The sequence below is a fragment of the Tamandua tetradactyla genome, chromosome 23, assembly GCF_023851605.1.
Source record: "Tamandua tetradactyla isolate mTamTet1 chromosome 23, mTamTet1.pri, whole genome shotgun sequence".
In the NCBI taxonomy this organism is placed as follows: Eukaryota; Metazoa; Chordata; class Mammalia; order Pilosa; family Myrmecophagidae; genus Tamandua; species Tamandua tetradactyla.
Window position 1 is genome coordinate 48026437 of NC_135349.1, and position 16059 is coordinate 48042495.

At 42.9% G+C, this 16059-nt stretch overlaps 1 long non-coding RNA gene across 1 annotated transcript; it reads right to left on the minus strand.

Annotated features, from left to right (window-relative positions):
- Positions 1–7532: 7532 nt before the first annotated feature.
- LOC143666803 (uncharacterized) lies at positions 7533–15493 on the minus strand. Its single transcript, XR_013167735.1, has 3 exons — positions 15449–15493; positions 7908–8049; positions 7533–7694 (listed from the first exon to the last, which is right to left on the minus strand). It is a non-coding gene; the product is annotated as an uncharacterized LOC143666803 (long non-coding RNA).
- Between the last annotated feature and the right edge of the window lie 566 nt (positions 15494–16059).

Sequence of the window (16059 nt, forward strand, 5' to 3'; positions counted from 1 at the left end):
GAAGCAGAGCCATCTGATGCAGCTGAGCTTGGTAAAGCTCCCCGCTTGCTGATGTGGTTGTGAGGTTTAGTGATGAGGGAGCCCCGTGGACCTGGCTTTGGTGCAGTACCTGCTGCAGGGCTGTGCCTGGATTCCCGCTGTCCAGAGGAGGAACTGATGCCCCCTGCTTATACTCACGTGGCTGTTTTTACTGCTGAGAAAAGCCCGGCTATGGCCCTGCAGGAACTTCTAATGAGGGTGGGACCGTGGAAGCATCCACCCTTTTGCCACAGGTGCCTCAAGCGTCAGTGCCAGGAGGTCCCTGCCCCTCATCTGATCCTAACACTAGAAATAAACCACTTGCTGTGCATCGCTGCGTTCCAGGAACAGCGGGAGGTACTGGCATCGCCTCTCTCAAACCCTCAACCACCCTTCCAGGAAGGCATTTCTTTTCTCCATTTCACAGGGAGGAGGCCAAGAGCTAGACAGCCTAAGTGGTCTGCCTAAGGTCATCCAGCGACTAGGATTTGAACCTAGGTGCTTTTTTCTTTTTTTTTTCATTTTTAAGCGGTTTTATTCACATATCATGCAATCCAACCTGAGTGTATAGATACGCCTTTGCCACCATACTCTATCTGAAGACATTTCCTTTTCTTCCACAAATAACCCATATCTTACCCCCACGCGCTCCACTTGTTGACATTTATGTTGACCTAATGCCTTTGTTACAGTGGAAGCAGATTAGGACATCACTGAAGACTATAGACCCTAGTTTGCATTGATTGTACTTTTTCTCATTTACTATTTTCAACACCCTGCAATACTGGCATTCATTTGTTCTCCCTCGTGTGAACCTAGGTACCTTTTTTTAGTTATGTAATATAACATATATACAAAGCCAAGAAAGAAAACAAGCAGTGGTTTTCAAAACACTCCTCAACACGTAGTTACAAGACAGATCCCAGAGTTTGTCATGAGCTACCACACCATCATCTCAGATTTTTCCTTCTAGCTGCTCCAGAACATTGAAAACTAGAAGGAACGAATGTTTTTTTATCATCGCCATCGACTCTTTTTCCTTTTTTTTTGTGAAAAACAACATATACACCCAAAAAAGCACTAAATTTCAAAGCACAGAGCAAAAATTAATTGTAGAATAGACTTCAGAGTCTGGTATGGGTTACAATGCCACAATTTTAGATTTTTCCTAGCTACTATCAACAAAACAGCTCATGCTGTGCCACTTCCACCCCCTTCTCCCCATTTCTGTCATTGAGAAGATGAAGGCAAGGATGCAGAAGCAATGGTTTTATGTCGGAAGTCCCAGCGTGTTTTTTAAAAAGCTTTTGTCACAGAAGACAGAGTCTGGTGTCACAGTTGTGTCTTTAAGCTCATTGGAGAGCAGGGTAAATTGACCTCGAAGTTTCTTTCTGGCTTTTAAGTTCAGAGATTTCATTTCTTGGATGGTTTCTTCTGAAGTAAGTTGCTTAACTAAACTGAAAACCTAACCACGTCAACACGTAGCGATTGACCCTTTTATATGTCAGAATTTATCATTTAGAAAATGATGATAGGTTTTCTGACTTTTCTTCCAACCAAGATAGAGTAACAGGAACCAGGTTTGCCCTGGCATGCAAAATAACCACGCAAACCAGACAAGATATAAGAAACAACTGTTTGCAGGACACTGGACAGGAGGTCAATGAAGAACAGCAACCCCAATGAGGCAGAAGACACGTGAGCCCTACATTTACCCAGGCTTGCTGTCTTGGGAGAGAGTCCAGGACATGGCGAAAAGGACAGGAAGCCAGGCAAAGAGTACCCGCCCAGAGAGAGAACCCAGGAGATGTGCAGAGGGGTCCTTCCAATACCCAGTGGAGTGTTGAGCAGCGCCCAGGTTTCACGAAACTGCCTGAAGCTGGGAAAGAACCGCCTGAAAGGATTTGCAGAAACAGTGTCTGAAGCTCACAGGGGCTGGGGACACAGGTCTGGCTGCTCCTGCCTGTCCAACCAGAAGACCCCACGATTCACAGGGCATTGGGCAGACTCTTCAAGAGGGTCTTGCCTCAATGTTGGTGATGTTGTAAACCGTGGAGTAGTAAATAAGGTCCCTAAACAAAATAACAAACCATAAATATTTCCTGCTCAGCTGCGGCCCTATGGGTTGCCACAGTGATTGGGGAGACTCAGAGATGACGGCAAACGATTACACATAAAAGCTTTGTGAAAAATTTCTTTTTAACTCAGAATTGACCTAGAATGAAAGTGGCTTTTTGAGAGGCAAATAAACAGCTTTGGAAAGTGAATCAAAAACCCGTCATTAAGTTACATCTGGAACAACTTTTGCCAAGGCTTTAAAAAGGTCCATTTAAGTAGAGCAAGTGATAGGCTGTAGGTAATTTTTTAAAGGAGTAGCTTGTTCATTTCTCCCCCATGTACCCTCTGCTGAAAAGGTCGTTGAATAAGGATGAAAGGTTTTCCAACATTCTTCTTATATTAAATATTAAAAATACTAACTAGTCAGTACTGGAAAGATGTTTTCAATTTGATTCAATAAACATCCATTGAGTACCTACCACATACCAAAAAAACTGTGTGTGGTGAAAGAAAGAGATATAAAAGGGGACCAAGATGATCTTTGCTCTCAAAATAATTTAGTCAATGAGACAGACACACCCAAAAGATACTAAATTTTGGAAGTGCCCAGAGATGCAAAATACTAGAACCCTTCCTGGAATGCCCTCACCAGAGCCCATAACCTCACATCTGCTGCATTTCTGGCCCGATCCATAGCAGACGTCACTAATTGATGGTGACACTCTATAGATAAGCTACGTGCCCAATTGATTAAGGAGAAACCATTTGCTCCCCAGCTATCAGAATATCTCCTTCTGTGGCTGAAGTCTAGACTCAAGCCTTTAATCAATTCTCACATTCAAACTCTCTGGGTCGATTTCATGCCTTCAACTTTGAATGAGACAGAAAAGCTGCCTCCTTGTTTGCAATTAAAGCATTATCCAGCCCATGTCCTGCTTTTCTTCATCCTCCAACATCATCATCATCATCATCATCACAACACCACCATTTTTGAGCACCAATAATAAGCCAGGCTAAGTATGTGTTAAGTATTTTCCATTCCTTTTCTCAAATGCTTAGGGTAATCCAAAAGGGTGGTGTTATGTCTCAATTTTCACATATAAGGAGGCTGAAAATTGAAAATTGAAGAGGCAAATCCCCTTGCCTAAATTCACCCAGCAAAACTCACAATTCAAATCCACAACTCCGACTTCATAGAAAACTTATACTTCATGATGCACTTTTTTTTGCAAAGCAGTCCGGGCTTCACAAAGCCACTGAATCTAAACCCTGGCAGAGGAATTGTTCGTTTTCACTAGTTATGACTTGAGCCCATGCACCATTCTGCTTCTCGGAGAGTAAGCTCGGCAGGCATTTGAGAATATTAAAAATTCCCTTTGTTCAAATTCAGAACGATGCAGCCAGTATACAGCAAATTACTCCTGTTTTGTCTGGACTGCGTGTTTTTTTTTTCATGATAAATTTTATGCCATAATGGTTTCCTAACTAACTGCCTCTCCAATGAACGTTTGCATCCATTCGGATTGCTTTTGTGGTGTGCAGACAGTAATAAAATAAAGCCACCACTCCTATCCACCTTTTTAACCTTTGTCACAACCCATCATAATTAATGAAGGAGTCCTCACAAGGGACTCTTGGGGTATGTATAAATTGCTGTTATTTCTGTGGTTTACCAGTTGACCCTGGAGTGATTTATCTTTAGCAAAACTAGGGGCTGCGGTAGAACTCACCTTCTGAGTGGAGGCAGAATGTCAACAGGCTCATGTTCATTGAACAGTTAAATGCAAAAAGTGTAGCTGGAGCAATGAGCAGCCAAATGTGAAATTCATGGTACACAGGGAGGTCAGGCTAGTTCTGAGTGACTCACCATGCTGCTAATAAATTATTCCAAATTGCAAGCTCTGTGAGGACAGGGACCTTGTCTGTCTTGTTCATTAATCAATCTCTATACCCAGCTCAGTATGTGACACATGGTAGATATTCCATCAATATTTTTTCAACGTTTTGCTATGAAATGTTTTAGCAAACATTTAGAACAAAGTTGAAGGAATCTTACAGTTAAAACCCATGTACTCATCTCCTAGATTCTAACATTACAATGTTATTATACTTGTTTCATCACATCTCTCCATCCATCCATCCATCCCACTAGCCATCCATCAGCCTATCTTATTTTCTGAAATAGTTCACCATAAACTCAAACATCAGTATATGTTCCCCTAAATACTCCAGCATGCATGTCATCAATTTCAGGGTTTTTTTAACCAGCATTTACATACTGCATAATGAAAAAATATTAAAAGCACATTTGCTTATGGCTTAAGCAGTACAGAATGTATAATAAGGCTGATTGTAAAGATTTGGAAATGGATGGTACAATACTATGTGATGGTAGCACAAAGAAAAGCTAGAGGATAAAAACTGGGACTGTATAACTTAGCGAAACCTAAAGTGGGTGATGGCAGTGGTTAATTGTACAAACATAAGAAAATTCTTACACGAACTAGAGCAAGTGCAAGTCATTTTACAAGGTGTTAATAATAGGGTGGCATATGAGAAAAAGTACAATTAATGCAAACTCAGTCTATAGTTACAGTAACACTGTAATATTTTTTCATCAGTTGTAACAAAGGAACTATACCAAAGCTAAATGTCAATAATAGGGGAATATAAGGGATATGCGATTTTTTTTCCAAAAGAAATGAGAATGCTCTCATATTGACTGTGAGATACCATATATTACACCATTAATGTATAGCCATGTGATTATACCATGAGTCATTGATTGTATGCTTAGGATGGATTGTACAGAGTGTGAAGAAAACTGTTGAAATACAATTTTTAAAAAGTATATTTGCTGAGTTTGGGCAAATGCATTTATCTATGTGACACAAGCTCTTACCAAGATCTAAAATATTATTACCCTCCAGAACATTCCCTTATACCTCTTCCCAGTCAATTCCCTCTCCAAGCACTGTTCTCATTTTTTTTTTGACTGTTGGTTAGTTTTGTCCATTCTAGAATTTCATAAAAATGTAGTTATTCAGCAACTTTTATGTAAGGCTTTTCTCAATCGGCATGATGTTTTTGAGATTCACCTATGTTGTTCTGCATATTAGCTGCTTATTCATTTTTAGATAAGCAACATCCCACTATATGGATGAACCACAGTTCATTTATACATCCTCTTACTGATAGACACTTAAACTTGTTATTCTTTTTGACTGTCATGAATAAAACTGCAATGAATTTTCTCATACAAGATTTTTTATGGAAAAAATGTTTTATTTCTCTTGGATAAATTCCTGGGAATGGAATGGCTGGCTCATAGGATAGGCATATGTTTAGTTTTATAGGAAACTTCCAGAACTCCTACCAAAGTGGTTGCACCATTTTATATCCTCACCAATACTGTACAAGAGCTCCAGTTGCTCCACGTCCTCACCAATATAACGTGGTGCTGCCTCTGTAAGCATCTGAAGAATGAATAAAAATGTGAATTACGACTATGCCCTGAATTGCTATGGCGAAGCCTCAAATGGAAGAATCAGTTTCTTTCTCAGGGAAGAGGATGCGCGACACATGAAAGGATTATGCTTTGGAAATGGATCATCCCAATTCAAATTTCAACTCTGACGCTTTATAGCCGTGTGATCTGGGAAAGCCACCTAAAAACTCTCTGAGCGTCAGTGTTCCCGTGTGTCGTGAGGAAATAATGCCAGCACAGCAGGGCTGGTAGAGGATAAAATGAGGAAATGTATATCTAATAGAGCTGAGCACCGAGCCTGTCCGTGGTAAAGTTCAAGAATTGGCTCTTTGTGGCATGGATCAGTTGGTTGCATCTTTTCCCAAGGCCTTTTAGTCCCTTTCTCCCATCCAGGTTTTTCCTTAAATCCTTCCCTGCATCCTTTGCCCCCTCCTTGCTGCCTCTGTAGCAAAATGGAACCATCGGTTAGAAAAGGGCATGCCCAGTGGCCAGAGCCACTTTGAACTGGTCAAGGGGACCCAAACCACTAAAGTCCTAAATTTAAATTCAGCTGCACTTCTCATTAGCTGGGAGACCCAGGACAAATAATTGGTTTGGGTTTTCTTACCTATGAACTGGGGATCAGAACCTCTTGTCCATGGGGTCGTTGGATGCATCAAAGCAAGCATCTAAGGCACCAAGCCAGTGTCTGGCACAGAGTAGGTGCTTAAGAACCGGGAGTCTCTTTCCTCTCCCCAAGTCCAAGGTCAAAGTCTCCTCCCACTGCTGAGGTCTCCTCTCCACTGTGATTTCTGACTTGCTCACTTCCGATTCTACTCTTCACTCCTTTGGAAGAGCTGGATGACTTTGACCTTTGTCCTCTCTCTTTAAATCCTCAACTCAGATCTCCTACAGTCTGTAAACACTCAGGAGGCAGGATTCCTGGTGTGTGATCAGATCCTAAGCCCAGGGGTCGGGGGCAACATGTGGTGATGGAGAAATAGACCAGGAGAAGAAAACAAAAGGCTCTGTTTCCAACCTGAGCCTCAAGAAAAGACTTCAGAAAGGGCCCTCCTCCACCTTCCCTCCCTATCGTCTTGTCATTAAAGCCCTAGAGATACATGCAGGGCAATTCCATCTCTCTTCAATTAAAGACAAAGAAAAGCCGCTTCATGTTCAACAGATGATTTCTGTGAAATGAAAATAAAAGCCTTTCATTCGGTGATCATTCCATTTTATTATTATTAACCACTGGTTGACTCATACTAATTGAGCCCCTTTGGATAAAAGGTTAACATTTCTTAATACAGAGCAGCCACTAAACCATTTAGCAATTTTCAGAACATGTTCTCTGTGCTTTGCCTAATTAAAGGAACATGGGGGAGAGGGTCTTATGAGTTGCCAGGGGTGGTCTCCGAAGGCGGGAAGCCCTCCACTACTCACTAGCTCCTTAATTCACTGTGTTCATTCTAAATGTATTCTTAAACCCACACTCCTTGGAGTTGCTCAAGTCTCATACAGTGATGGATGCCCAAACTTCCTAGACGCATAGATTTTCACCGGGTAATTAGGAAATGGGGTAGATGGATCTCTTCCAAATTGTGCTCTTGGGTAGCCAGAATAGTTTAATTTAAATTGCTGGAGAATTTACACATGTAGCAGGGTAGGAGGTTCTGGAAGCAAATAACTCTGCATTTCAATACCAGCTATAACTGTTCCCAGCTTGCGACTTTGGACGTGCAGTTTCTCAGAGCCTCAGTTTCCTCATCTGCTGAATGTAAATCATAAGATCAACTGCAAAGAATTGCAAAGAATTGCTAGGAAGATTGGAGATGATGCATAGAAAGGATTTGACATAGTATAAAGCTATGTTATCATCATCCTCGTAATCATTCAACAGTGAGTTGTGACCTTTCACTTCCAACCAAAATGAATTCAAGACAGTATGTTAAAGCATTCCCCTGTAACTCCATCCAAGAGTGGGCCAAACATTATGTTTAATGCAAGAAGGGTAGAGACCTGAATCTTCCAAGCATCTGTGCAGGGCTGATTCTTTTGTCCTTCTGCATCTTCAAGGACTAGAAAGCACGCACAGCAACTTAGCACAAATTTATACATTATTCATATAGGAGAAAGATGATGCTATTGTAACCTGTAGCACACAGAGACAGAAACAATCCTCGTTAAGTCAGAATTCTGCCAGGGGACTCTTTACCTGGTTTCTCTCGCTCTGTGCACTAGAATAATGACTGCAATAATCAGGGGCTTTACCCAGACCTGACATCTAGCTTAACAACACCTGTAGGAATTCTGAAACCCAGGACTTCTGAAAAGCTAAGGAAGGATCTGTAGAGATTATCTGAACCTTTACGTTGGCTTCCACGGAGGTCCTGGTTCCTGCTTTTTCTGTGAACCTCAGTGAAGGCGATGCAGGCATCTACCCTTCAGGCCCAAGGACGAGCTGGTCAAGTCCAAGGCACCTGGCGGGACTTGTTGCCCAGAGGTACCTAGATAGAGTCAAAAAGGAAAATATTCATAGCACATGCGGACAGTGCTCTCGCTTCTCTCACTTCCATTCACATCCAGGGTGGTTTTGACCAAAGGCTAAAATACCAAGTCCCTACAGGGGCTAAGCAGTTACATAGATGAGTGACAGCACTCTCTGAAAGAGCGATTGCTATTCAGTAGGGGGTGATTTTTGCCAGGTTTAGGAAGGTACAAAATGATGTTGCTTGGTATTTCTATTTTTTAGGTTTAGTGAGATCAGATTTTTACATGAAGACTTCTTTTTTTTAACTTTTGGCAAATAATTTTAAAACAAAAAACAAAAAAACCCTGTGAGAGGCAAGCAGACATACCCAGGAGCCAGGTTCAGCCCTTGGGCAGCCAGTTCAGAGTTTAGACACTGGAGCAAGTCAGAACAGAGTTCCAGTCTCAGTTCTGCTCCTTATCATTTGGGTAGCCTTGGAGAAGTTAGTTACCTGCTCTAAGCCTCAGTGTCCTCTTCTCTAAAATGGGGATAAGGACAGCATTTACTTCTCCAGTTGGTTTTCAGATTGATAGACATTATACTTACAAATCCACAGTGTAATACTTGAAACATAGAGCTGAATTAACAGTAGTTTAACAAATAATTGAAGCATCAAAATTCTGGAGGACAAAATTTGAAAATTCCAGGCAAAGCCCACCTCCACTGGCCTCGCATGATGATGCATTCTGGACAGTCCCGTTTTATCTCTTAGCAATTTCACCATAGGTCTCCAAATTGGTGGAAATGCTGAGCCAGTCTTGTACTCAAGAGTTGCCCAGGAGAAATGATCTCTTCTCTCCTCAAATCCAACCCAAGTCCAAACTAACAAATGCAGCTTATACCTGCCCTCCTTATTTTGAGATAAGGAGGCGGGGGAGTAATTGCATAAATGGGCTGATTCGAGAAAGCCCTCGGGGAGTCCTGGATTTCCTAGGGAAACCTTCTCCATCTGCATCATCCTTCCTCTCTGCCTCCGTCTTCACTGTTTTTTCTGCAAAGCAGAGTTGCTAGAGCTGAAAGTGGAGATAGATCCCCTATCACTGTCCAAGTCCCCCTGTAGACACACCTGGAGGCATGGCAAAGAAAAATCTGCTCATGGCTCAAGAAAGGAGGAAAATATCTCTAAATCAGAGTTTCTCAACTTCAGGATAATTCGTGGTTGGGAGAGGCCATCCTGTGCATTGTAAGATGTTGAACAGCTCCCCTGGCCTTTATCTACCAGATGCCAATAGCATCTCCCTTGTTCTGACAACCAGAAATGTCTATAGACGTCACCCAATGTGATGGAGGGCAGACATGCTCCCTCTGAGAACCACTGCTCTAAATGCATGCCCCTGCTGGTCCTGGGGAAATCCTCACCCTTAAAACCACCCTGCAATGAAGTTATCAGTCAGTGTTCCTACGTGAAGTGCCCTCCACAAAAACACAAAGTCCGAGAGCAGAAAGAATGCCTTAGGAAAACACGTAGTCATGGGCTTTGGGATGAGATGGACAAGGATCCAAATTCCAGGTCACCCTCAGCTGAGTGACTTTAGGCAAGTTACCTCGTCTCTCTGAGCCTCAATTTTTTCCTCTGTGGAATGAGGATGATAGTACCCTCTTCCAGGGGATAGCGTCCAGATTAAATGTGATAATGTCAGGAATCTGGCTAGCACAGTGTCATATACTCCAGCTAAACAAAAATATTTTTTCCCAGAGGGAAGATGAAAATTCACTGTAATCTTAAAAAAGAAGTCACTGGCTTCATTTTGATGCTTTACGTATTTGAGGGGATTATAAACAGCCCCAACAATGCAACAAATGGGCTGTTTCCAGCTGAGCTCAGGGCTGTCTCTCAAGTTTGACAGCATTTCTCCTTGAATGGTCTCACCTCTTCTTCCTCCATCAGCTCTGGTCCACAGCTCATCTACAATGAGTGGTTTGGCACAAACACATAAAAGCTTTGGGATCCTTCCATTTTCTTTGTCTGATGCACTAGATTCAAAGCAAAAATAACTGAAAGATCTAGCCCCACTTCTCTTAGACCAACTCCATTCACTCAGTAAATATTTTTGAGGACCTACTATGTGCCAGGCGATTGTGGTAGATTAGTAAATAGATGTCAACATTCATCTCTTCGTAAGCTCCCAAACCAGTGGGCAAAAACAGACAGGTAGAAAGCCTATCATAATGCATTGTGATCATTGAAAAAAACTTAATTTTCTAATGTCTTTCCTTCCTTATTTAAAAAAAATATATTGTACTCAGGTCATGATAGAAGATTACAAATTTATGCTAGTGAGGGAATCAAGAGAAAGGAAAATGAATCTAAGCAAAACACGAGAAAGTCAGATTAAGATTGGTTGTCCGTAACACCGGTATTTAACAAGCTAGTGGTAGCCTGCACATTTACCTCTGAGCTTCCTAGTGGCCAATGCAAAGAGAGAAATAAGAAGTTACCAAATAATTCAGTGTAGAAAGCAGAGGAGGAGAGGTATAGAATCCTGTGGCAGAGTCGGAAAAGACACTGTAGGAGGTCATGCCTGAGCTGAATCTTAAAGGATAAGCAGGAGTTAGAGAGAAAAACTTGAAGGATGATCTAGGTAGGCAGTATAGTTTGTGCAAAGGCCTAGAGACAAGGCAGAACATGGCAAACTCCAAGCTTGTGAGCAAAGCTCAAGACACCATTTCTGTTTGATGGGTGGGATAAAGTTAGTAACAAATTACAGAGTGAGTCCTGCTGGTAATCTTCCCTTGCTATTCCCACAGCAAGTCATTTCAAAAGATGAAATTCAGCAACAGCTGCATTGGGCTGCATGAGGAAAGCACATTCTGACATTTTGCCTTTTCTTTTTGTTCCTGACTTGGCAGAGTAGGAAACGCACAAAAATTGATTCAGAGGCAAACACTCTTTAAGTCAGAAGCAGTACCAATAAGAGAAAGTCATTGGCAGGCCCCTTCCACCCTCCCTGAGCTACCTGGATGGCTGGAGTCCCATCTTTACAGCTGAGGGCAGCTTCCAGGATCTTCTCTGCCCAGGGGTAGGCTGGGTGTCCTCCGGCCAAGCCCCTGGGAGCCCCAAATGAAAGCCAAGTGCCAGCTGCCTATGGGAAAGCGATTTCCTCCACCTAATTCAAGTGTGTTCTGCCTGTTACTCCAATCGACAAGGCCAATCAATCAGTGGTCCTGGTCGCACCTCCTTGCAGCCGGGCACTGGGCGGGAGCCAGATCATGGAGGACTCTGGGAACCTCATATTGTGCCCAGGAAACATTCTCCAGGTGGAGAGGTGCCTGCAGGAGGTTGACTGGGAAGGAGAGCAGGCTGGCCAGGAGGGGGTGGGGGGAGGGCAACAGCCATCCAGTTACAATAGAGACCTCTGTGGGTCCCACCCTTTGAAGGCATGGCCCTTCAAAGAAGCCCCAAACTGAAACAAGGGGACCAGGCCCTTGCACCCCCACATGGAGGGAGCCAACATTCCCAGCTGCTGGGAGGATAAATGTCTGATGGGGAATAAAGGCAGACCTCCATGGCTCCCACTACACCTCACATCACTCACCATACCCCACAACCCCCACCATAACCTATGGTTCCCTCTGCACCCTGGCACCCACATCCCACTGCAACCTGCCTGAAGTCAGAGATGTTAATCGAGGACTGTCTGACTCATTCTATTATCCTGCCTTTTTTCTATGCGTATCTGTTCTATGCTACAGGAAGGGAAGCATAATAGTATATGCCAAAAGAGCATAGTAAATCACGTATGAGGCTGCAGCTGTCCCATCTTTCGTACAGCATGATTTCAAAGCTATTCTCTTTAGGCAGACTAGTCTAGAAAAAAATGTTTCTTCCATTTGACCTCCCCTACTACCCAATAATGGGAGTTGGGGGGGTGGCTAGATTGAAAGCTCCACTTCTGAGGGAGTTCTCATTCTTGAATCAGAAAGTACCAACTTGTGGTGTGTACTTATGATGATATGCACACACGCAGTTGTCCAACATCTTTTAATTTTAACAGACTGATGTTTGGAATATTTCTGGAAAGTTTGTCTCAAACAGTTGGCAGGCAGAGAAAAGTTGGAGTAGCACCTGAGAATTGATTAAAATGCTAAAACATCCTTGATATTGTAACCAAGTCTGGAAGGGAGACTCTTTCACTCTTCAATATCCATACATTGCTCTCCATACTTTGGAGAGTCCTACTATGTGCTAGGCACCACTCTAAGCACTGACGATCCATCAGGGAACAAATCTGATTCAAGCCCTGCTCTCCAGGGGAAACACCACTAGATGGAATTTCTGAAAGATTACACCATGAATATAAATACTGGACATAAGACTTACATGAATCTGAAGGACCAGATGGCAATTTCTAGTCTTATTGCTAATGAACGGCTCTCTCTTGGTAAGACTACCTAACATTTCTATTTCCTCCTCTGTGAACTGAGACGAAGGCAACTTGTCCTTCCTATTATGATGGATCATCATGCAATGGAAATAATCTGCTTGAATAATTAGACTGCCTTACCCCAGGGGTACCAAACAAGCCGAACTTCTGAGTCTTGATGATTACATCTAGAACTGCGGTTCTTCCTACAGCAGTGATGGCGGCTGCTGTGGCTTTACTCGGTGTCCATGTCACTCCTGTCTTGGCTCTACTCTTATTTCTCAGTTGCCTTGACCACCTCTTTTCTGATGGCCTCCTTCTCTTGGTGGCCATCCCCCCCTCAAACATAGTAAAACATTCCCTTGGCTTTAAATACTGTATTTTCATGAGTCCCCCATTGGCATTTATAGCCTAGGGTCCTCTGGTCTGAGTTCTAGACATTTTAGACATGCCCGCCTTCTGCTATCTGCATTTGGGTGTCTCTCAGGCATCTTGAACTCAGTCTGGCAAAAGCTGGACTCTTGGCCTCCTTTCCCAAATCAACTCACCTCTAGTATCTTCTCTCTTCTGGATATGGCACCATGACTTCCACAGTTACTCAAGCACTACACCTGGTGATCGTCTTTACCACTGCCCTTTCTCTCATCTCCTAGCTTCCATCGTTCAACCAATTCCTATGGATTTTACCTCCTAAATGTTTCTCTGTGTCACCCATGCCAGTCCATGAGGCCATCCTCTCTTGCCTGGACCACCATTGTAGCTTCTTGAACTCCACTCTTTTCTTCCTCAAGTTATTTCTCAAATTTTTAAGAGTTATTTCATGCCTTTGCTTTGCCCTTAGAAAATACTCAAACTCTCTAGCGTGGCTCACGGGGCCTGGCAGAACCTGCCACCTCCTTTCCTCTTCAGCCTCACCCCAGGCTGGTTGCCCTCCCCCTTCTGTGTTTCAGCCGCTCCTATTGAGCCTCTCCTCCATCGGGGCCCAGTTTCTTTTTATCTCAGGGCCTTTGCACATGCCGTTCCCTTGGCCTGGAAGGCTCCCCCTTTATCTGCACTCCCCTTACTCACCCATCTGGCTCATACTTATCTTGCAAATTTCACCTTAAATGACATGTCCTTAAACCTTCAACCTAGACTCCGTGGACTTCTGCACAATCTCAAAGCACCAGGAGCATTTCCTTGTGATTGCGTTTTTCAGTGAGACTATTTGCTGGAAGATTATCTCCCCTCCTGGACCTCAAAGGTCAGGGCATACCAGTATGCCCAGAGCCGGGAGCAGAGCTTGGCACAAGCAGGTTTCCAACACAGACTTGTGGAGTGAACCAACAAACTGAGTCATCATCACTGTGGTTTTTAAAAGGTCATTTACCCAGAGTGGAGAGACTATCCTGGAGGTTATTCTTACATATTATGTAGATATCCCTTAGGTTATGGTGTATTGGAGGGGCTGGAGGGAATTGCCTGAAACTGTAGAGCTGTGTTCCAGTAGACCTGATTCTTGAAGACGATTGTATAATGATAAAGCTTATACAGTAAGACTGTGTGATTGTGAAAACCTCGTGTCTGATGTTCCTTTTATCCAAGGTATGGACAGATGAGTAAAAAATAATAATAATATAGATAAAAAATAAATAAATAATAGGGGGCAATAAAGGGTAACAATTGGGTAGATTGAAATATTGTGGCTCAATGAGAGGAAGGGATAAGGGTATGAGATGTTTTAGTTCTTTACTTTTTTCTTTTATCTATCTTTCTGGAGTGATGCAAATGTTCCAAAAATGATCCTGGTGAAGAAAACACAGCCATGTGATGACACAGCAATGAGCCATTGATTGGATAACATGGTTGGACTGTATGTGTGGATACGTCTCCAGAAGAATAGTTTTTTAAAAGATGGTTGAGGGTTTGTGTGTCCGTGAAGCGTATATGGCAAAAAATGTTCATTATTGGATTGAAGTGGTATGGGCATGGCTGTTTATTATACTGTTTTTTCCTATTTTCTGTATGTCTGAAAAATGCATAATTAAAATGTCTATTTTAACGTAAACATAAAAAGTCATTTACCCTGCAGGGATTTCAGACACCTGATATTAGCACCCCATTCTGTGAGATTTTGTTCTGTGCCTGAACGTTGCTAGTTTATCTCTGGAACCCAGCTAGCTTAAATTTGGCATCACCTCCTATGTCCCCAAACTCATGACAGACAGAACATAATGCGTGTGCTCGGCCCTAATGAGCTCAGTGCCAGCGTCGCTGAGCCCCCAGCTCTATTGGGGTGGCCCTGTTACAACGGGAAGGGCCCCTGACCTGTAACAGTTATTAGTGCTTTTATTACCACTGGAGGCAAAAGCCACCTAAGCCATCTCTGGAGACACTTCAGACAAAGAGCCCAGAGTGTGTCTGTTTCTCGTTTTTAAACTTTGCCCTGGGGCATCTATATCCAATCGCCCTGAGATGTCACCAGGCCTTGACTGACAGCTCCTTGGAGATAAGGGTCAGCAGCTGTCTGTCAGGTGCCCCCGAACACTCCCGGCGGGAGAAGAGAAGCTCGGGGGAGCAGGAACTGAAAATAACTGAGTTTACATCACACACACATGCGAGTCTTACCAATACCCTCAGCACAGTTCAGACGTTGGCTGTAGAAACCAAATCCTCAAAAGTGTTTCAAAAATAAAAATAATTACACTGGAGCTGGCCTGTTGGATCCACACCCTTAAAGATTATTAAAAAAAAACTCACCCCATCACTTATTCTTATCCATAAACAGCTGACATGGAGCTCCATCAAAACCCAGTAAATATTTATAATGGTGTTTTGTGCTTTCTGATGGGATTTAACTTTCCTTTAAAACTGACTCTTAGGACTGGGAAGTCTAGGAAACAGCAAGAAAACAAGCAGAACTCCCTCAAACCAGCTTTCCCTCTACACTCTGCACCCAGGTGCTCAGAGCCCCCACTGAGAAGCCCCATGTTTTAAGGATATTGTCCCTGAAGCTGTTACCTGGTCACTTACCTGTCCAGGCCTATCAGAGTCTCTAGACAGTACAGGGAAAAAAAGGCCAGTCAAAGTTTGCATTTTTCTGCAGAAGTATTGACCTCACAATACTTCCTAAAACCATGGTAGTGTGGCTTATCTCCAGCCAGATGCAGAGTACAAGGAGAATGCCAGTTACGAATTTCATGATTACTAGGCTTCGTTCACTTTTCTAAGCACTTAATAAGCTTTATCTTTTATTGTGATTCAAAAGAAACCTGCAAGCTATATATTGATTATTATTATTATTATTATTATTATTTTAAAAGTTGGAATAATGCGGTTCAGAGCAGTTAACTTTCTCTCCCATTGCCAGACAAATGGCAAAGCTTTATTGGAACACATTTCTGTCTTGACTCCAAAACCCAAGCTCTTAAATGTAACAAAAATGACAACAGCTGACATCTAGCGATCACTTTACCATAGGCCAGATGATGGGTTAAGCATTCCACAGGCACACTCCCACTTTATTCTCGCAGTTAACCCAGAGGCTAATGCCATTGCACCTATTTTAGAGATGAGGTGGCTGAGACCCAGCGCGCACGGGCAACTGCCCAAGGACTCTTGGCTGGCATGTGGAGGGACAGGAA